The sequence below is a fragment of the Pelodiscus sinensis genome, chromosome 20 (genome assembly GCF_049634645.1).
Source record: "Pelodiscus sinensis isolate JC-2024 chromosome 20, ASM4963464v1, whole genome shotgun sequence".
NCBI classification, from domain to species: domain Eukaryota; kingdom Metazoa; phylum Chordata; order Testudines; family Trionychidae; genus Pelodiscus; species Pelodiscus sinensis.
In genome coordinates, this window is record NC_134730.1 from 22,091,115 (window position 1) to 22,115,085 (window position 23,971).

General features: G+C 39.0%; 1 protein-coding gene across 2 annotated transcripts in view; it reads right to left on the reverse strand.

The window, feature by feature from the left end:
* PRKCA (protein kinase C alpha) overlaps positions 1 to 23,971 on the reverse strand; it is a 359,001-nt gene that overhangs the window by 145,561 nt on the left and 189,469 nt on the right. The gene's annotated exons all lie outside the window — the stretch shown is intronic.

Here is a 23,971-nt window from a genome sequence, read left to right on the forward strand (position 1 = left end):
ACTAACATAAGCAACTTCAGCTGTGAGAGTAAGCACAGCTGAAGTTAAGGTATTTACCAGTGTCTTCCATGTGGTAAGGTCGGTATGGGCTACATGAGAGAGTGCTCGGAAGTCCATCAATTGCATTAAGCAAATGTGAAAAATCAACTGCCAGTAGATCAATCACTGCAGCATCAATCCACTATGTAGTGAAGACAAGTCCTCAAAAACCAAAGGATTTATTCACCTCTTGCATCTATCCCTAGCCTCTGTTTGTCAGAAGCTCGGAATGAGTGACAGGGGATGGATGGATCACTAGATTATCTGTTCTGTTCACACCCTCAGCGGCATGTGGCATTGGCTATAGAAGGTAGAATACTGGGTTAGATCTTTGGTCTGAATACTGGGTTAGATGTTATGGCCGTTCTTATGTTCTTATCTATTCTTTCTGAAGATAGCAATGAAACACAGAAAAAATGTCCTAAGTGGTTATGTATTTGTAAATTGCATTTCATCCTAAATACAGAAGCTTGACTGAAACAAAAGGGCGTCAAAATATTAAATTAGCTATGATGCATTGAACTACTGAACTTGAGTCTCAGGGAGCATGAAGTAAAATTAAAGATATCCAAACAAAATGGTTTTAATTCAAGCTTTGGAAACTATTTCCTACCCCCAACATTTCTGCATGAGAGGGACATGACTAACATTTAGCCTTCCTTACAAATTATGGATCAATCTTCCAAACATCGACTAAGCATAGTGCCTGGCCACAAGTGTTTGCTGGATCTTGATGTGTTTCCTTGCTAATAACATCACAATATTGTTCTATCTCCCAAATTAATTCTTTTCTTCTTGCCTGCCGAAGAAAACCAAAAACCAAAAACAGAGCAACACCCTTACCCAGTGCAAAAGATATCAGAAACTATAAATATTTAAAAAATTGTTTTCACCCTCCAATCATAAGTCCCAGTGTTTATTTTTCAAGTAAGCCATATACTTCTTTCTGGAATAAAAATGCAAGCCTCCATTGGCACAAGTCAATTCTTGTTATCATTGACTGAGTGTCATTAACAAAACATAAAGCAATCTTTGCAAGTCATAGTTCAAATCTAACTAAGAAACCAACATTCTTTTGCTTCAGGGGAACAGGGAAAATGATTGCCATCACAGTCTGAGTTAATCTGGCGGGCAGAATGAATTACCTCAAACGACCCCTCCTCCTTCAAGATCTCCTGGAAGATAGGTATGCAAAAACCTAATATCCAGAGCATCTCTGCATGCCGTTTCAAAAAATGAATTATTCTGATAATTCTGTAAAAGTGAACAATACTTATACAATTACTGTAACTATATATTCAGACTTCATATTGTACAAGGTACAGCAAACCTTCAGAAAAAAAATACAAGTCTTAGAAGAATGAATGAGTCATCCATTATAAAAATTAAAGGTAAACCTGCAATATACTCTGATGCACATGGTTATAAGCAATCTTCTTGGTTAACTGTTTCAAAATCCAAACCTGCAAGAGTGGAGCCAAGAAGAAGAAACAGCTTTTTTGTTGGTTTGTTTTTTGCTTGATAAGAAAACATGGCAGATGGAGGAAAGTTTCACATCCAACACAAGCAGAAAACCATTGTCACGAGAGTTTTAGATTATGTGACTGATCAATAGCCTACTCTGTACCTGCTGCTTATACAGAAGAAAGAGGAATCATAATAGCTTGGGTCAGACATGACACATATATGTAATTACAAGGATTAACTCATAAGCTATTTAACTTAATACAGGTGTCTTGCTTGCTCATTTCTTACTGTCTGTGTCACATTACATTTTTATATGACTAACAGAACCGGCAAATGAATGGAAGCTTCAGAACTAGCAGCACTCTGCCAGAACAAAAACTGCCAGGAGTCCGGTGGCATCCGAAAGACTAACAATTATATTATGGCATAAGTTTTTGGGAGTCTGCCAGAATAACAACTCTCAATTGCTAGGAAGGAAAATGTAAACCCATTTGGCAGAAGTAGAAGAAATTAATTACATGCTGAAATCATACTTATTTTTCCACAGAAAAATATCAAGTAAATTGTACCACTGCATTTGGTCAACATTTCAAACCGTGTCAGCATTTCTTTAGGATGATGATCTGTGCACAATAATGGGATAATATAAGGCATTCGGATTTGTGTCATTTTATGCACTTTCCTTCCTTAGCCTCTCGATATGCCTGTCTTTGTCTACTAACCCTACTAATCAATCTTTGTCCAGTAAGTGTCCCCTCCTCCCCTTTCCTGTCTAACTTATTCCCCTGGCCTAGATCTGATAGTTCCCATTCTCTTACTTGCCGTAACCTTCACAGTTCCCTTTTAAACTGCCAAGTCACAGCAGGGTTTCAGATCTGGTAGCTGCTGCTTGGAAAGCAAAATCTTGAGTGTACTGAGGTTTCCTACAATGTGAGAAGCCTGCATTAGAGAGATTTTTACTCTTTCTATAGCCTTCAGAATAAGTAATATTGATTCCATGGAAAGAGATGTTAAAAGTATAACTACACAAAACTTAACACTACACAAAAATAAAAGGCAACCCTCCACCAGGTCATATCCTTGAGTTCATTTCTAGTATATTAGCCAAAATCTGAGTTCAGCAATAGTGCAGATGAAACTTCAAGTTGTATTACCCAGTTTTGCTGATCTGTTTTATTCTTCAGTTTGCAACAGGAAAGGCGTCTGATATATCCCTAAATGTGACCTTCCTTTCCCTGTAATTCAGTCATGTCTGTTCCTGGTACTATGTATATTTTAACTAACATATTCACTTAAATAGTTTACTTCTATCTTGCCTCAGTACTAGGAAAATGTCTATAATTAATATGTATACATATATTTTTAAAAACAGCACAATGTTAATATTTTTGTAAACACAGATACTGTGACAGAGGTAAGCACTTTTTAATCAACGTCCCATCTGTTAATGTTAGAAATGACTGAATATGCAGGCATGAATAACAGGTGAAATATGTACTCAAATCTGTATTCACTATGAAAAAATCACTCTAAAATCAATAACAAATCTATAATGATAGTTGACTACATGAAAAATATAGATTAAAATGTATACAATCTGAGAAGTATGGATGAAAAACACTGAAATATTATTACATATTCAAAAAGGGGGGGGGGGTCTTAAACCTATCTCCTAAAGCTTTCTACAGTTCTTCAGGAATAAATATATATTTTTAAATTTGAATATTACTTGTCCATTTAGCTATCATGCCTGCAGCATCATGTAATGATCAATTGAGAAAGAGGACTCAATCAATTAAAAGGTAATTTGCTTTTTAAATTACAGGTTAAAATGGTAACATCTATTTAAAACTGAAACTATACCAAAGAGGACCGTATCTGTATTCAGACACATTGCATGGACTATAATTGTTTCAGAAAGAAACCACCAAAGGAACAAAGAAAAGAAATAAAAAGCACTAAAATTAAAGCAAGAAAATTGGAGACATCCTACCATAATTGAACCGTATGAGGTATTGTGCTGATAAAGTTCCTCAGTTAGCTCCCGATACTGTGCTACTCAATATACACAGTAAATCCAGTGAAATTAGTGTACCAAATTCTTTGGTCCTTTGGTCTTGGAACTCTGCTCCAGTGAGAATTGCCCAAATGATGGAAATTCCACCATAACAAATGGGTAATCACAGGTTTAGGCACCTAACTGAAGTCTTACACACATGCTTAAATGTGTGCATGGGATTAGTCCACTGATGTGTGTACATCTTTGTAGATGTAGAGCTTTATTTTCTTGTTATAAGGGGGTGATGCTTTTTCCATGCAAGTTTTCCAAACTTTAATTACACTTTGCAACACCTCTTACAATATACAAGTTATCTCTATTTTACAGATGCAAAAGCTGAGCTGGGGTGGATTAGAATACTGCCTAAGGTCACAAAGGTAATACTGAACCCAGATCTCCTAGTCCTATGCTTTAACCACTAGTCAATAATTTCTCAAATAAATGAGTGCTAAATTATTTTACCACTGTAATATGTAAGTGTGCTGACAATGAGACATTCACATTATTTGGACATTATAAGGATTGAAGCTGAGACACATGCCTCCAATTCCCCAGGGTTTTGAGTTATTTTAAAAATCTGAACACAGAACTCTTAGTACTATGCACTGATGGAATATACATTTTTTATTCTGGAATATTTTAGTTGGAAGATATTACTCTACTCCGTCAGTGCATATTAGAATGCTTTAAAAACATAGGCTATTTTAAAGTTCCAAGACACCCTAACACAGCCTTAAAAGTATGCAATATTATATACTACTCCGGGTTTACCCAGAGCCTGATCTCCCCACCTCCAGTTTACCACTCCCAACACATCAACTACCCAATCCTCAGACAACAAATAAAGAACAAGACAAACCTCCTTTTCTAGAGCATATGTATACATTGCCCCTGCATTTAGCTCATTCCTTCTACTTTAATTGGTCTTCACTTGGACGGGGGGGGGGGGGTGTCCATCAACCTAAACCATACTGCAAAAATGGGGCTGAGTGAATTACTGGATAGAGGAGCAGACTAAAAACTAGAAATGTAAGCTACTAATCGACTAGTCAACTATCCAATGAGCAAAAGCTTATCCGATAGTCAACACACTAGCCAACTAGTTGCTTCCTCCCACCTTTGCTGCCTCTATAAGAAAGAGGGCAGGCTCTTGCTACATTTTAAAGCAGAAGCAACCTTTATCAACTAATCAAATAGTTGATGGAAATTCCACTGCCTATTTGATTAATCTAATTTTAACATCCCTACTAAGAACCATTCCTGACTCACGGACACCTTCAACAACTTTATTTTCTCTTGGTTTGTTTTCCAATCTATAAAATGGTTGTGTCAATGCCAGCTCTCTCATGGGGACATTGAGAGACTTAATAGTTGCACAGTGGTTTGAAGCTGTCAGATCAAAGGTGCTATATGAACACAAAGTAATGCCTACTACTCCTGCTCTTTTCCAGCACAAAGTTCATAAGTTGGTTTCAGCAACTCAGACCTGGGACAATACTAGGGAGTACTCTGAGCCACTCAACATGAACTTGAAGAGATCAATTTATTGGTCAAGTAGGGAAAAAATGAAGGAAAAGATTAAACAATTTAACATTCACCTAATTCATTCGTGGCAAGTCAAACTGAGATGTAGTGTTATATCATTAACAAACAGAGTTGGAGTTGAAAGGGGGATGGATAAGAAGAAAAGAGTGTAAAAATTACTATGGAGAAAGAAAAGGCAGCTACAAGTTTTCCTTGGAAAATAAAAACTCACTGTTAAACTGCCTGGCAAAATGCTTTTATACTGGCTACACCATCCCCAGATGTACTTTGTGGAAGCCAAAAGCTAGCTGCACAACAGAGATTCTTGTTTCCATCAAGTCATGTGAAAATGTGGCCTGTTAGAGAAATAGTTTCAAAAGACCCAGCAAATAAATGAATCTCTAAAGAGGGAGGTTAACAAAGATTTAGACATGAAAAAAATCCCAAGTAACCTCTTCTTTAGATTTTCTTTTCCTTTCAGAAGTAGCTATAATAATTCATTTCCAGTCCAGCAGCCACACTGCAAACCCCTCGACTGAGCCCATTCCAAATCCCTGCTCTACCAACACACTTATAGTATTTATTGTGACTTTCTGTCTAATTTATGTCCCGTCAGTTCTAAGACGAAAGGCCTCCAAGGTTAGAATATTATGTGCTCAGTATGCTATCTGCATGTGTAATTATTGTTTCCCAAACATATGACACATTCTTGTTAAAGACACCAAAAAAGAACTCCTGGGTCCCACACATTTTATGACATTACCTAAACACATTTCAGAGGTCTCTACCAAAAGTTACCATATAACAAGTGAAAAGCTATTAGCCCATCATCATGCTGTAATAAGATGTTTGTCTCTCTTCACATGAATTCTCAACTTACATATTTTATTGACAAAAATAATTCTCACACATTGAAAGGCTCACAGTTCATTATAAAACAAAAGAAAGGATTATGCAGCACTTTAAAGACTAACAAGATGGTCTGGCCCATGAAAACTCATCACCTAATAAACCATCCTGTTAGTCTTTAAAGTGCTGCATAGTCCTTTCTTTTGTTTCAGCAAGAACAGACTAACATGGCTACATCTCTATTAGGTTCATTATAAGATACAGAACATAAGACACATTTTCTGTGTGTGCTTAAGGATTGAAAAGTGCCTCTAAAAATTCCTTCTTGTAGTCCCATAAATCTAACTCACCACTGATGATTGATAGATTACATTTTCTCACTTTACAAATCAAAGTTGGATTTTTTTTTAACTGCCAACACAGGAAGCATAAGCGAATCTCATATCACATTTTTTCCACTTCTTAGAGTGCATCTTTCACCACTTTCCTCCATTTTTACCAACACCACTATGTGGGTTTTTTTAAAACAGTATTTATTTGGGAAGTTTTAACAGTTTTACAAATTGTAGCCATGTCAGCAACAACATGGTTTTAGGAATCAGCAATGAGTAGGGCAACCTAGCAATGGATGATGAATGACGTGCCTGAAGCAAAATAATTTCAGCTTCCACTTCTTTGCTATTCTGAGAGATTAAAAACCTGTTTTGTCAAGAGGCTAAGCAGGTATCGTGCATAAACAGTTTTTCCTGACTAAACATAACGTTTGGGGATTACAAGTCATTCCACATTTACATCTCAGTTGAACACCCTGGGGAGGGTAGTCTTGCCTATCACTTGCATCCCAATAAAACCAGCGAGAAAACGAGAAAATCCTCAGAATAATACAAACTGAACAGAAATAAACTATACATGGTATATGCCCTTCCTCCTCTATCCAAGTACATTCATGGCTTTAAGAGCCATAGTAACTGAGGGCCTCACAAATATTAACCTATCTATCCTCACAACATACCTGTGAGCAAGAGGAAGCAACCCCATTTTATTGATGATAAATGAGGCAAAAAGAGATTAAGGAGAGTTTGAGAGGCTATAATCAGAGGAAGCCTGGAGATCTGTTTCTCTACCCACTAGATAAACTCCAAGTAGGGGAGACTGATATCAGGCAGGGAAAACCTCAACAACCAGTGAGGACCTATTCCTCAGCTGACTAACCAAGCCCATCACTAGACAGGACTAGATCTCCATTTAATCAGACGATCCCGTAGCCGAGAACATTTGCTTAGTGTCACTGATGACAGCAGAGCCCACGGAACACATGCCAGATAAGGGAGTCTCAATCAATCCTGGGGAGAGGGGAGTATGGTGCACAAGCGCTGCTCAGCCAATGGAGCATGGTGGGACATAGGTGTTTGGAGGGATGGAAAGCAGTGTTCTCTATAAGCTGAGCGCTTGGACGGCTGCTCAGGAGAGATTCAAACGCCACCCAGCTGATTAGCAGAATGCCCACAGATAGGTTTTGTTTCTAGTAGTGGAGCACACTGAAGAGGAGGGGGGCAAACAGGGGAAGGAATAATTTAACATCTAACACAGGGTGGCCAGGCATCTGGTTTTCAACCAAAAGCTCTGGTGTAAAAGAGAAACTGATAGTGTATGACTGTGGTCAGATCTACTAACCAGACACCCAAAGTCCAGTTACTGTGGACAAGTGACATGCTAAGTCATCAACTGCATCATCAGCCCCTACACAAATCCAACCAGCATTGGGCAGCTCCCAGCTCTAGCTTTGCTGGCAAAAACCATGTAGGGAGGGGGCAGACATGGGAAAGAAAATAAGGGAGGGATAGAAGGAAAAAGAGAAATGAATAGGGATGGGGCCTCATGGGAAAGAGGAAGGGAGGGAGTGCATCCTACTGGAGTGTCTTGTTATTAAATATGACGAAGTTGGCAACCCTAATCTAACATGTATTGCAGAAATCTCAGAAGAGTAACCATGTTAATCTATAATTTTAAAGAAAAGTGTAGTCCTATAGCACCTTAGAGACTAACAAAAGTATATACACATTAGGAATGTCAATGTGGAGTCCACTACATGATTAACTGATAAGTCTTGGTTTATCAGTTAAATTTATGAACTACACGCATTTCTCCACCCCACCCCTTGCTGCCTCTGTAGTGGGAGGGGGGGAGGTTGAGCACCGGATCTGCCTGTCCTCCCATCCCCGCGCTGCTGCCTCTGATATAGCAGCATGAGGTAGCAGGGGGTTCCCCAGCAGTGGGGCTAGAAGCAGTGTTCCCGCTAAGATTTTCCATCTATGAACAGAGTGAGTTTTGCCTTGTGCACCAATATTGAGGTCATGTGCGCTTGTTCAGACGTGTGCCACCATGGCACCCAAGTTAAAAGAAAAATTTAGAAAATATTTGTTAAAATGTTATGGAAGAACACTAACACAAGGGATAATTAAGAAGGTGCATGCTCTGAAATGTTTTTGATATGAAGTCAAATAAAAAGAAAATTAACATTTAATAAAATTAATACTGCAAAATTTTCAGGAGCCAACTTCTGCTTATAGCCCTCCCCCAGATGAACTAAATGATCTCTCAGGGTCCCTTATGGTAAAACCTGCCTGGACCATGTGCTGAGGTGACACTGCTGTACTGAGAATAAAACAAAGAATAGCTTATAGTCTCTATATAAATCCATGGTATAAATCCTAGGATTGCTAACTTCTAGAGGTTTTAACCTCTAGACACACTAGACCAGATTTACAATTACGTCACCCCTTAGTACTGCTCAAATAGTGTGAAGGATCCTGATTCTATAGGGCCACTCAAATTTCACTCAGAAATCAGTTTTTTTCCCCATGCCCAGTCTCTGCACAGTTGCTACTCCTCTCCATAGGTAACCAAAGTTGCACAGAAGAGAAACAAGGAAATAGATGGGAAATAGGTAAGGGATGAGGGAGGCAGTATGATGTCACTATGATGGACTGATTCAACATACTTTTCTATGGAGCAAAACAGGTGCTCTGGAGAAACTGGGACTCAGAAGGATCTATTAAGTGTTTTCTCTGAAAGCTGAGTAAGAGGTGGGGCACAGCTGCACCACCTCAAGAAGAGCTTCAGGAAAAAAAGGGGCACCCCTCTGAAAAACAACCCTTCTCTGGGCCTCTTCTGGGGACAATGCAGCTATGCACAGCCCCTTACTCAGCGGCTGAGAGGAAACTCAATATAGCCCAAAATAAAATGAGAAGCATTCCCACCTTAATGCTAGAAAGACCCCTTCTTGGTGATCCTCCAGACCACCATGGAGAAATACTCCTTTCTGCTGATGAACTCTGAGGTCTCGTGTGTGGAAGGGAGGGGGAAGAATAGGCATGAGGGTTCCATCAGTGGCTGCAGTATAAACTGGGAATCGTAAACACATGCAAGAAGGGACTGATGAATTTGCATTGCCAAGCCTGAGGACCCAGAAGACAGCAGCTTCTAGACAGCAGTGCACAGATCCATGACAACAGCCCTGACAGCTGATCTACCAACACCAGAACAATTAGCTACTGACTAGCAGGAGCTAGTGGCGATAAGCTCCCAAACTGCCATGTTTCTTCATGCTGAGAAGAGCTCCAACATAGGAGTCATGGTGCTGCATCTCCAGGGCTAGCACCACACAGATTTCTTTAAAAATGGCATTTGACACCCTGGAGTCCTGTTGCCACAGCTATTCACCCCAGCTCCCACCAGTCAGCACTACATAGCTTAGCCCAGAAGAATCAGCTCACCAAAGCTGCTCTAGGAAAAGCTCACACAAAAATAACTGCTCCAGTTCATCCTTCTCAGCCTCCTCAGATTACTAAGCAGATCCGACCTCCCTGGTCCGATAATCTATGGAATGGATTGGTCCCAAACAAGGGAGCTTGCTGGATCTGGGATAATCAATTCCAGTCCTTCTGCTGCTGGCCTCTGAGCTCTATCCTGGGGCCTCCAGCATCCCAGCCAGGCTCCCCTCACAGTCACCAACTGCTCTGCCAGACATGGCCACTGGGCTCCTGCCGCGCTCCAGGTAGGCTCTGGCTTCTGGACTGGCGCTGCTCCCAACCCTCCAGCTGAACTCCCAACCACTGGCTCCTGTGCTGTGAGTCTCCCAGCTGGCCCCCAACTCCTAACTACTGGTGCTCTCAGGTTAAGGGACTGTCTCATCCAGCAAATCTGTGGGTCCTGCCAGACCATGGATGTTGCCAGATCAGAGTCCTGAACCAGAGAGGTTCACCTGGCATTGGCCTGCCTCTCAAGTTATTGCACAAGTTGATACAAGAACATCAGCTTGATCATATTAATGTCCAATCACAATCACCGGCCTCAGCAGCGTTTCTGCCATGATACATGATAGTACTTTGAAGATGGTACTGGGTTTGCAAAAAACAGATGATGTGATGAGACCCAGCATCCCAGAGACTTTGGGTAGGTATCTCACCCACCATAATCCCACCACCTTTAAGAGGACAGCTATAAAGTCTCTGAAATCCAATCACCAGACAGTGGTCAAACCATGAAATAAAGTGGTATCACAGTAGTCCTGAACCATAACGATTGCATTAACAAGGCAACTCTCCAACACTGCTTAATACAAAGATGATGCCACACTCCAATTCTCTTAGGGATTTAAGAGCATCATGTAATCCTTCCCCAAACAACTCCAAAACTCTACAACTTCATTCCCAGAAACCTACCTCAGGTGCCTTCTGCGTCTTCCCAAGATATAAAAACATGAGAATCTAGGCAGACCCATCGTATCTGGCCATTGCACTTTTGCAGAAGGTATATCAGGAATCACAAGCGTGGCTGCTGCCAAAGCTGGAATCGGGGCCATGACGAGGCTGCCCCAGCTCCAGCTGGCATATAACGGGGAAGCCACCTGCAATGTGGCCCCACCAGAACCCACCACCACCACTCACCTTGCATCAGGTCCAGCAGGAAAGTGAGTGGTGAGTGCTGCTGCGCATCTCTGCAAACGAGGTGGATGGGCCTAACATTTTTTGTGCATGGCCTCACAGGCACACAGCATAGAGGGAACTATGGCTGGGAGCACACTAGCTACCAGCCTCACCCTTGAGGACTATTGAATAGTCGTGTAACCACTAAGATTTCATGTAGTTACACAACTATTCATTTACTATAAATATCAGTGATGTTAGATATAGTATATCATGAGCTGTTGTGGGCCAAAACCACTTCCTCAGATGAGAGTGAAGACGTGGGTTTTGCCCACAAAAGCAGAAAACTTTCAGGATCACCTTGTTAAATTTTTGGCAACACATCACTGTTGTGTGTTTGATAAGACTTCTGGAAGATAAGAACTGCTTCCACCAACACTGTTCTTTTGTAGTTACATAATTATTCACAGACAAGGTTTAGTGTGGCTTCTTGACAGCTACTCAGTAAGAAAGAAAGGAAAATCCTGTAAAATCTATTTTATTTCTTCACATATCAATTTACCTCATAAGTGTCACACACCTACCTTCAAAGTTCTACATGTCCATTGAAATGGAAAGTGTCAGTTGAAACCAGCATTTCTGTTCTCTGAGACAGAGTTTGCAGATGAGTTTACTGTAACACAGCCTGAAAGTAACACTTTCCAGTTATTTAGCATCTCTCTCACCGCACTCTGCAAACATTAGTCCTAACAAAATCCCTGTATTTGGGTATGATCACTCCCATTTTATGCAGGGGGACGTGGAATTGAGAATTGTTACCAAAGGGACGAGCCAGAATCAGCATGTTGATTATCAGACTTTTTCTGTCATTGAAAATCAGTGATCTCGGTGCAAATAAGCAATAAAATGCAACTGGAAAAAAGAATGTGAGGAAACGATATCTTCTCCCTATAAAAACTCATGGACAATCAGTCACAGAGACACAAGGCCATGACACTGACAATTAAAGGAAATATCCAAAAATCCATAATACAAACAAAATGTGCGTGTCTACGATACTTTATACAAACTTTTTTTTAACAGGAAGAAGCTGCTCATCACATTAATTTGCATACATAAATTAGTACAAAGAAAAATCACCTGCATCTGTTTATTACAGGGTATAACTACTTAGTTTTCTCATCCATGAAAAGCACCAGAATCTCAAGTGCAGTTTAACATGGTATTTTCTTTGGGTCAATTTAAAGACAAACAGAGTAAGTAAAAGGACAGCACATAAATAAACTATTGATGGGAATAAACTATAAATGCCCTTCCAGTTAGTTACCTTTAAGTATTAAAATAAAACCGTTTTCAATTCTATAGGCTAATACAAATATCATAAACATAATTGATTCAGTTTAGCTAAACTCCTAGGGCCAACTCCTGCAACATATATCCATGTAAAATAAACTTATCAGATGTTGTATAAAAAAACCTTGTATAAAAAAGATTACATGATTTAGGATTAGGCTCTGAAAGCCAACAACAACACACAGCAGCTGAAAGAGCTCAGGACAAGATGACAACCAAATGAGTTAGTTATCTTTTTGTTTACGAAATGCGGCCAAAATGCAGGGAAAAAATGCAAAGGGTTCCATTTAGCATTCCTGACTCAATTAACACATCCAATGAGGTCAAGGTATGCAGCAGCAGTTTTGTGCACATAAGACTTTGTTTACATTTCATTTGGAAAATGAAATCATTTTGTGGAGGAGAAAAGAACTCCAGCGATGCATCAGTTAAAACAGAGCTACCAAATGTATCAGTGGCAACTGCACAAGCCAGCTAATGTGAGCAGTAAATAATTCTAGAATTAAAAGAAATGAACTGCTACATTAAAACAACCATCCCAAATTATAAATGTAAATGTTTCTCTCTAAAATGCTAGAAATTACATTTTTTCTTGACATTTCACATATTCAAAACATATACACATTCTAACAGACACAATGCAAGCAATGCAAAGCTGCTTCTAAAACTAACAGATTCAATAAGTAGAGGATTATAGGATACATAATGAGGTCACAAAATGCACCTATGCAGCATTTCCCCCCCCCCAAGCCACCAATGGGGGTGGGGCTATCTGTGCTGTTGTTATATCCTGTAGCCCTTATTGCTTCAACAGCCCCTTGGGCTACTGGCAATTGTATAAATTAGAGCAGGCTTCGGGTTAATTTATTTCAGGGGCAGACCTGGCACAGAGATGGACACTGGATTGGCGTAATTCCCTCTCCCCCATTACTTTGAGCATTTGCTAGTACTGTAGTCAATTTCATTGTAATTTATTTCCCTTTGTATGGCTTTTCAGAGTAACAAGGAGGGGTGGGGGAATAAGACAATATGATCATCAGACCCATTTTTATAAATGAACTGGATTTCAAATTCATAATGTCCCTTTCAATTATAAGCATGAACCAAACTACTATTCAAATGCTGAAAAGCCAGTTTTGGATTTGCCTGCCAACATTTCATTATAGACTTGATGGTTGTTTTTAGGTACTTAATGAATTCAAATTCAATTTACTCTGAGTGGCATCTAGCTTTAGTAAATTTTAATTTTACGTATTGACAATTAAATTAAGGTGTTTTTTTTCATTACTGCAGGATGATAAATTTTGTAGCTAAGTCTCATACTTCAGTTCAGATTAGGTAACATATTCCATCAACCCTGACAGAATTACCCAAACAGCCAGTGAAAATTAACATTTTCATTAGTCCTCACTGTTGCTATTCAACGGGCAAATAAATCTTGCCTTTTCAGACTGATTCGTTGCCTTTAAAATACTTTTAAAAGATGTACTTGAAAAGGAAGCTGGCTTTCTGAAGTGCTAGTACCTCAGGGCACAGCTACACTTTTGCAAAGATCGATACTACAGAGGTCCATCTTCCAGCATTCGATGTAGTGGGTCTGGTAAGGACTGAGGGTGCCCCCCATCGACCTGCAAATCCTCACAGTCATGAGGAGGAGGGAGAAACTCTCCTGTCGACTTAGCTTTCAACCTGCCGTGTTGGGACCGCTCCACAATATATTGATGCAAGGTACATCAACTCCAGCTATGCAATTCACGTAGATGGAATTATGTACCTTAAATCAATTGTCTCTGCCAGTTTAGATCTGGCCTTGATTGTGATCACAGAGACTCACAAGGTTCAGGCCAGATCAGTTAGTAAATGGTATTGGTGATTCAGGAACTGAGTGCTACCTATCAAATCACCCGTTCCAGTGTGCCTCAACTTGTAAATGCATACATCTAGGACCAAAGAAAGCAGACCATACTTACAGAATGAGAACCTCTGTCTCAGGAAGTAGTGATCCCCAAAATCCGGGATCATGGTGGATAATTAGTTAAGCGTGCACTCCCAGTGTAATGCTGTGGTAAAAAAACTCATGAAATCCTGGGATGCATAAATGGGAATCTGAAGTACAGCAGAGAGGTTATTTTACGTGCACTGATGGGACTGCCACTGGAATACCATATCCAGTCCTAGTGCCTGCAATTCCAGTAAGTCGTTGATAAACTGGAGAGAGTTCAGAGAATAGCCATGAGGCTAATTAACGGATTAGACAACAGGCCTTAAGGTGATAGCCTCAAAGAAATCAGTCTATTCAGACTAACAGAGACACGTTTAACGGGTGACTTGATTACAGTATGTAACACCTATCTGGGAAACAAATTTAGTAACAATGTAGCACAGAAAGGCATAACATATTCCAATGTGTGGAAACAGATGCTAGACTGGGGTGGGAAACAAAATGGCAGTGGTTTGCCAAAGTTAGCTGCTGGTAGGCTGCTATTGCTATATTTACCTACACCTTAGGTACTGCCCATCACAGATCTCATTGGCCAGGATCACTGATCTGCAGCCGATGGGAACTCCGATCCCCAGTACCAGCAGCGGTGCAGGTAAATATGGTGGTGTAGGTGCCCACTGGGACTAACCCAAGCAGACAGGGCCCATCCTAAGGGCCAGCATTTGCCCACCCCTGATCAGGCAAATTTAGAATTTTCAAGAGTGTGGATAGTTCACCATTGGAACAGTTTACCCAAGGGTCATGGTTGAGTCTCCATCACTGAGTTTTTAAAATCAAGAGTGGGCTTTTTTTCCCCCTAAAAAGTCTGCTCTAGGAATAGTTTTGGCTATGGCCGATTTTATAAGGACAACAGACTAGATGAAAGCAATGCTCTCCCTTCTGGCTGTGGAATCTATGAATCTTTTAAACTTTGGCATTTGGGGCATTATGCTGAAAGAGGTATCACATTTCTGCTAACATTTAAAACCTACAGTGTGATAAAAACTAGAAATCTGACAACAAATTTTGTCTGACCATGGCATATTAAATCTCGTGTCTTCACTGAATTTCTATTTAGATAATTAAATTCAACCTATGTAAAATTCCTCCTGCATTTTCAAATTAAGGCAGTATAGTTTTAGCATTATTTGTTTTGCACTGACAACCTGCTGAAAAAATAATAGACCCAAACATGAAAAATCTGAAGTCTAAAAGACACATCGAAAAGAGAGATTGCACTAGAAGTGCACAGAAAGAAGTTGCATAGGATTGTAGATCAATTTTCATCTTATTAAGGCTACATTTCAGTCATGGGTACTTCTAGCAAAAATCACTGAGGCAGTCATAGACCATGAAGAAAAATTCATGGCCCAGGAGTGTCCTGTCCATAATTTGTACTATAAATACCCTCAACTAAACCTTAGATTCTCGGGGGAAGGGAGGACAACTCTGGGGTGTTACAGGTGCTCGGGGGTGGGGAGGCTCCAGGGTCATGATAGTGCTGCTTTTTGAGGGGAGGATGTGGGCTGGGCCCTGCCACTGCTGCACTAGGAAGGGGGCATGGAGAATGGCCTAGGGTTAGCTGCCTGCAGCTGCCCAAGCAGTGACCCCAGGGTCAGCCATCCCAGAGGTCCCAGAAAGTCATGGAGTCCATGACTTCTGTGAAAGATTTGCAGCCTTAATTATTATTGTTAGCACAAGTCTTGCTATCACGAGAGAATTAAATCTTTAGGAAGAACTAAACTGCAGAAAGCATGGTGACCTGGAAAACCAGGAGGAGAAAGCCATTCCATATATATGGGGTAGTAAAGAAAAAAGCCCGGTTGGGTACCCAGGCATTAGTGGGTAGCGGCTGCATTTCCATGATGGGTGAGTAAAATTAGTATTTAAAATTAATGTGCAACAAGCTTTGGGCTACTTCTAGTTGAAAATCTCTAAGCAAATGTTACATCTTTAGTATTTCTGGTCATCTGCAACAGAAGTCAAACATAAAATAATACAATGTACTTCTCTTAACAAATGTACAGTCTTAAAGGTGTCTGCTAAACTAACAACTATACAGCTGGCTTTATTTTTAACTCTACATTACGAGCAAAATAAATTTTGAATAACTCCCTCCTCAACATGAATGATTATTAATTTGATGGGTAGGTCTGCAAAACATATATGCAGGGCCACAGTAAGACATGCTGAGGCCCTAAGCTATGTTACGTTAAAGTGGCCCCAAAGCATTACAAAAAATGTATATTATTCTAACAGAAAGGACAATGAAAATAGAAATAATAAAGTTTTATATTTACATATATACTGGTATATAGATGAGACTGTAACTAAAAAGCAGTGTTTCTTTTTATTTGTAGGCCCCTCATAAGCTAAGATCCTAAGATGTAGCTTGCTTAATTTGTGCATAAATCCAGTACTGCATATACACCTTTTGAACAAAATCTACCTAGCATACTACTGTTTTCCCATGTCCCTGCTCCTATGATGACTAGATTTCATAAAGAACCTGAAAACTAACCCCCTAGGCCACTGAAAATAAGGGAGAATGGAGGGGTGAAGTGGCTTTATCATCTAGAAAGAGGTGGCTGATTGCTCAAAACTTCAGCCAGCTAGTTAATGAAGTGGAATTGGCAATGTCTTCTGAAGAGGCTATTTTCAGCAAGAGATGAAATACCATCTGCAGAAGAAAAAAGGGCTTAGAGCAGAGAACAACAGTAACTTCATAACAAAAAGATGTGTTAATGCTGGGGTGTCCTACATGAGAGAGGGATACAGTCAGAAATCTAACGTAATAATTCTGCCATATTGCTTCAAAGTATAAATTATTCAGCAACAATAGTGTACAATAAGCACTGATATAAAAAGACTTCTGGAACATATCACTAGCAATTCCCAGTTGGTAAAAATGACTGCGCTTTATCATACTAAGGTTGTTATTCTGAAGGGCAGAGATTACATTAAGGTACTGCACAGGATAACATGCCCATGTTAAACTCTACTGATGGCAGTGGAGGCAGTCAACCCTAAAAAAACCTGTATGCTGCCCTAAAACTCATTATAAATGTTCATTCGGGAGGAGATGGCAAGAGCGGTCTTAAACGGGGTGCTACATTTTAAGAAGCTACCTAAAACAAAGTTGGAACATCACCAGCAAATTTAGTTTGAATTAATGCATTACAGTAGAACCTCAGAGTTAGGAGCACTTCGGGAATGGAGGCTGTTCGTAATACTGAACAAAACATTACGATTACGCTTTCAAAAGTTTACAGCCGAACATTGACTTCATGGAGCTTTGGAACTCTACTGTGGAAAAGAAAAGCGCAACTTTTAATGACCTTAGTTTAACTGAACCTAGCACAGAAACAGTTTCCTTAATTTGCCAATTTTAAAAAACTTTTCCTTTGTTTTAGAAGTTTACATCTAAATGCAGTAAGTATGGTTCAGGTGAACCTCTCTAGTCTGGCACCCTCAGGTCCTGACCTGTGCTGAATCACAGAATTTATCAACCCATAGGCGGTCAATATTGTCTAGCAGCATTACTAACATTTCCCCTGGCTACTGGGCTACTAGAAGACATTTAGGGGTAAAATAGAGTTAAAGAACACTACAAAATACTGAGAGCCAGTACTGGTAACCGTTAAACGTTATGGAACCACAGGAATTTTGGCCATACCCACCGTAAGTGGATATTTGACTAACTAAAATCATGCCACAACATGGATGTTGCCGGACCAGAGAGGTATAACCTGCACTGTATTTCCCTTTTTTCTTTCTCTGTTTCTGCCTGATTGGATACTTCTGGTTCCAAATGAGGTGTGTGGTTTTCCAGTGGGTTTGCACTGGAGATCATAACTCAAGTTCTACTCTATCAGCATTAGGCTTTTGGTGTTACTAAATAGAAAATGAGCATGAAAGAAAATGAAAAAGACATATTGAAAAATGTGTCTTTCTTTAAAACACAAACCACAACAAATGTGTGACATGAGGATGAAACTCTATTTCACATTATATATGTCTTGCATTTAGCTAGGTGAAATATTGTTTATATATGTATTGCAGCTGTACCCATGTCTATTTGCACTGATGTAGTACCCATAGACACCAATCAGGATTGTTCCAAACCCTATACAGAAAGCAGTAACAGTCTCTGCCCAAAACAGCTTATTATGTAATGTAAGACTAGATGCAATAAGAGGATTTAACAAACAAGGTCAACAGTGGAGAGGAAGATTTGTGAGGTATCAATTTTCAGATGGCAGCTGAAATGGTGCCAAAGGATAGCATCCACTAGAGATAGCATGGAAAGAGAAGATGAGTGGGACAACAATGGAACCTGGTGCGAGCCACATGGAAAGCTGGAAAAGGGCCACCCACTGAAGACGAGAATGAAACAATGATCAGAAAGTTAGAGACAGCCCAAACATGACATAATAGTTATAACCATGGGAGAAAGGGAATTCTAGGAGTATAATGAAATGTGTCAAAGGCAGCTCAGAGGTCACGCAAGATAAACTGGGAGTTGAGGTTGAGATTTAACCGTGAAGATGTTATTAGAGACTACAGTGAGATTTTCAGTGAAGTGAAGAAGGTAGAACTAAGCCTGAAGAGGCCAAATGGGCTAGAGGAGAAAAACTTGGGACAACAACTGCAGAAGGAATCAATCTGGAGATGAAGGAGAGAAACAGCTGGACAGATAAGTAGATAAAAAAGGCAGTCTACCAATATAAAAGTCAGGGACAGTTTAATACATGGCAGATGCACAATTTTCATGTGGAAATCTGTTGGGAGACTTCAACTCATACTTGCATGGAGAACTCACCATGGTGCCAACGGATGATATGCATTAGGCTGAATGGGTAAAGAACTTTGCTGCATCCCCCAAAATCAGTAATAAAATCTGGGTTCATAAAAATATCTTGCATGCCTGCTGTGCCAACAAACGTGTGACTCAGCATTAGCAGTTAAGTGAAAAGGGTAAAATAGCTGGGACACAAGTGATCAAAATAAGACATCACAAAACCCAGAAACACATTCTTTTCAGTCCCAAGAATAACAAACACCAGTTGTATTTATACTTGCATCTGATTTAAGTTCAAATCTTCATAGTCATGTAGCTGCTAAAAGCTGTTGAGTTTTACTCTGTTTCATCTTTTCTTGAGTCTGCTCATCAGTCGTCTTAGCTTTGAAATTTGGAAGAGCGGAAAAAGCCGAGTCCTAACATTAATGGATTTAATATTCTTTTTGTAGAAAGTCAGTTAACAAAGAGTTTGATAAATGCAGATAAGGTGGTAATTATGCATTCTTACAAAAGCGCTTTTTCCCCAGCAGAAATTACACTGGTTATATTTCATTTTTCTTAACTTTTTACATAGAATATTATGGACTTCCAGTAAAGGCTTTGGATGTGAATACTTGCAAGCACAGAAAAGTAGATACTACATAACAGCAATCAATTAGGGAAAAATCACTAATTTCTCTTGGTAGCGTTGTATAGCTGGCACAAGCCGGAGATGACTGAATAGTTATGTAGAATATCCCATACTAGTGGCCATTAAGCATTTATATCACACCATCATGTATTCGGAACGTATTGTATAAAGTAAAAGTATTGTATTTCAGAGAATTTGGGGTCATTTATTGTATTCCTGTGAAGTCAGAAGTCTTGTTTTAAATTCAAAAGTAAATGGTAGGTAGCGAGGTAGAGAGAGAAAAAAAAAAAGACCTACCTTTTGTTCAAGTAACAAAGGCACTACTCTAATGTCCCAAATTTTAAGCTCTTCTGTAGCTATACAATATACTTAATTGGGGAGCTGAGAGTCTTTTCTTTTCTATGTCATAAAACTCCACATTTGAGGACCCCAGACATATCAAACTACACTGACCCAGGAATAAATACTTCAGTTTTGGAGGAAAAATTCCTCAACTGAGTAGAATAAATTAACTTTATCTTTGGTAAGTTTTTTTTTAATTGTTCATTTCAATAGCAGTAGTTCACAAAATCCCAAAAGATGGAAATGTTACAAGCAGGACCAGTAGACTTGGAAAAAAGGACCCAGAGAGCATAGATGGTCACAGTGTATGGTCAATACAATTCAAAGCATATTTACATCACCATTTACTGTATGTAGTCTACAAATAATCTTTTCCCCTGTGTAATGAAGCATAAAGAATTAAAAGCCACTGGAGGTTTTAAAAACATGCTAGCTTCAAACTATTGTTGGTCCATAAAGAAATTAATTGCGTGAATCATCAGACTATCCCCAAGAGAAACGTTACCTAAGCTTTGAACATCCTGTGGGAGAGTAAAGTAGGTGATAACTGAGTACAGATGAGAGGCCAAAATGTTCATTTAGTCCTTCAGTAGCACAGTCAAACATCTTTAATGACAAATTTTTTTGAACTTTAAAAAACTATCTTCACTATGAAAGTTTTAGCATCACAATTTCTGAGAGTCAAATACTATATAAAGTGACAGATAATACTGAGGCAAAGAATATGAAAGTATAAGTAAAGAATGAAAATTTCTACTACCCTAATAACTAAACACATACACACACTAGTAGAGACCTTGATACACAGAGGAATAATGAACACTTTTCAATATACTCTGATCATACATTATCCTGTTCCACCTCTGATTACCTGATCCAAATGCTAAAATTTGGTCCTGTTGTCAGGTCACATCTGCAGAATGAAAAACCTTAGTTTTTATTTCTGATTTGCCGTAGTCTTTTGAAAACTATGTTAATGTTATTAAAATAAAATCCTATTAATATGCTAGAAACGTTTCCTGTCTTTTGCTTATATTTAGTAGGACATAGAAAAATGTGGCACATCTCTTTCTTGCAGAATTACAGTTCCTTAATTACTATGTCTTTCATTCATTCTAGGAATGATCTTCAGTATTTGTGAAACTATAATAGCTAGAAATATAAGTAAATCTATTTTAACTATTTCAACTTTGTTAAGGGGCTGTTTCTGAATCACCATATTGGGTAATTTTAGGATTAGCGTCAAACAGAACTATGAGCAATTTGTGAGGCAGTGACTCTCTGGTTTTGTACTTGAGCCTTCGTATGTTACATTTACTACAGAATTCCTTAACACCTATGATTTGAAGCATAGAGTTAATCCATTGTTTTAAAACTACAATTTTTATTTAACTAAGCTATGAACTAGTTTATGTCAACCTGTTTGCATGACTATGAAGAATGCTGGAATATTTACAATAAGAAGGCTATCATACAAAATAAGCAGTGAGGAGTCCTGTGGCACCTTATAGACTAACCGAAGTGTTGGAGCATAAGCTTTCGTGGGCAAAGACCCACTTCGTCAGATGCATGTAGTGGAAATTTCCAGAGGCAGGTATAAATATGCAGGCCAGGATCAGGCTAGAGATGACGAGGTAGATCCAATCAGGCAGGATGAGGCCCACGTCTAGTAGCTGATCTCTCTTGGTATTCACACCTCCAGATCAGCTACTAGAAGTGGGCCTCATCCTCCCTGATTGGATCCACCTCGTCATCTCTAGCCTGATCCTGGCCTGCATATTTATATCTGCCTCTGGAAATTTCCACTACCTGCATCTGACGAAGTGGGTCTTTGCCCACGAAAGCTTATGCTCCAACACTTCGGTTAGTCTATAAGGTGCCACAGGACTTCTCACCGCTTTTGCAGATTCAGACTAACATGGCTACCCCTCTGATACTTGATACAAAATAAGGAAACTGATCAGTTGACTTGGTAGTACAATTTTACATCAGAATACAGGTGATAAGAGATCACTATCAAACATTTATTGTAAGAATTTTATATTGCCAACTGTTGTTCTACACCCATGAAAAAAGTCATCTAAAAATCAAAACGGTTCTGGATTCCTCAATATGTGGAATATCATTACAGAAAATGCCTCTATGTTACTTACACTTAACAGATATTAGAAAATAATTGTAATCCTAACACAAAAGCTAAATCCAGATAATAAACCTGACTGAATTCTCACGTGGAAAATCCATTTACATACATGCATTGTGAGTCTCTAAGGTGTTGCAAGACTATTTGTTGTTTTTTAAGTTTTTCCAGTTACAGACTATAACAAAGCTACCCCTCTGAAACTTTTATTCCACTCTTCTTTTTCTATAGTAGAATTGACTGAAATACAATGCATGTTAATATTTACAGGCTATGTTGTTTTTTCAGCACCATAATTTTTGCACCTTGAGGAGTATCATGTTTGAACAAAGCACTTCTGTATTTATGATTATTGATAATAGAGCTGGACAAACTCATTTGAGCTTTTCATTAAACTGTCTTCACACAATACGTATCTGATACACTCTCATACATTACTGAATTACATTTATCCTCTACAGTAAACACAAACTGTGTAATCCCACAACAGTGTCAAATTATATTAAATAAATGTTTGTGATGTAAAATGAATACATAAGAAAATGTATCAGATGTGAGAAATCAGTAAGTAACAAGATACTATTCAGTTGTTTCATTCATTATCACAAAGTCATTCTGAAATATTTGTATTAATTTTCAGGTGCTTAGGCTGGAAATGATTTCAGGTTTTTTCTCTCATTTTCTGAAAAGCACACTAGCACTGTTACATGGCTGGTGTAATTTCATCATCAAGGGATTTTGTTTATATTAGTTTATGCTTTTTTGTCCAGTTCTAGTTTTCAACTATTTTTAAAATGCTCCCTAAGCCATATAAAGAAGCAGATAACAATTTGAGAGTATTCTTTGCTTGCTATGACACTGTTGGCATTTATTTGTCCATGGCATGCTTTTTGCCAAGTTAAAATGAAGCACTTTCAGGTTACTATAGTAGGCTCTCAAAATCTATTATGTCATGTCACTATGCTTTTCCTTCACTTAGCAACTATCAAGAGTTTTTCTAGAGAAAGCAGAATGATAAAATGAAGTCTATCCATGTGCTGGCACATAAATTTGTCCTTATACATTGTAACAAGTCAGTTTTAGCCCGTAACAATCCTAGAACAAGAGGTCGAATCTGTGCGTGTAAATCTCTGAAGTGGAGTAAACCTATTTGGTAGGCCAAAAATTCCAGCAGTCTTTTTACCACCTGCCAAGTTTATGCCAATGCTACATTTATTTTATCCTATACATACACTCGCCAAAGGAGCATCAATCAACTCAAGTGCTAAATTTACCATTTTTACTTGTAAACAGAGCTGGTTCTAGGGAGGGAGAGCAGGTCAGTCACCAATTTTCAGGGGACACTGGACACTCCAGCAGAGGTGGTGGGTATCAGGCACTTATCAGGATCAACCAAAAAATTTTCTGCATTTCCCAGGAGAAACTATTGAAGCTACTCCACTCCTGACTATAAACACAGTAACTGAGACCATGTCTACATGGGGCAGTAAACTCAGAGAGCTACAGTACTGTATCTATGCCACTGTAACCTATGTAGACCACAACAACAGAAGGGTTTCCCCTCCCATCCATTGCTGTAGGAAACATTCTATTTTTTTAAAAGTTTATTAAAATACACTAAGTACCAGATATTTTTTACTTATGAAAAGCCAGGAGCTGCTGTACTATGTAATTAAAAAACACTAATGCAATGATTCTTTCCATCAAAGAATCAAAAAAGACTCAAGAGTCATGGGAAAAGGGGAGAGAGAAAAATCAAAGGGAGAGACTGAAAAATTCAAATATTGCAGGAGGAAAGTTGCAGATGAGTAAAACAAACTGCACAAAAATCTGTGTGTCCAATTTCATTCACCCCAC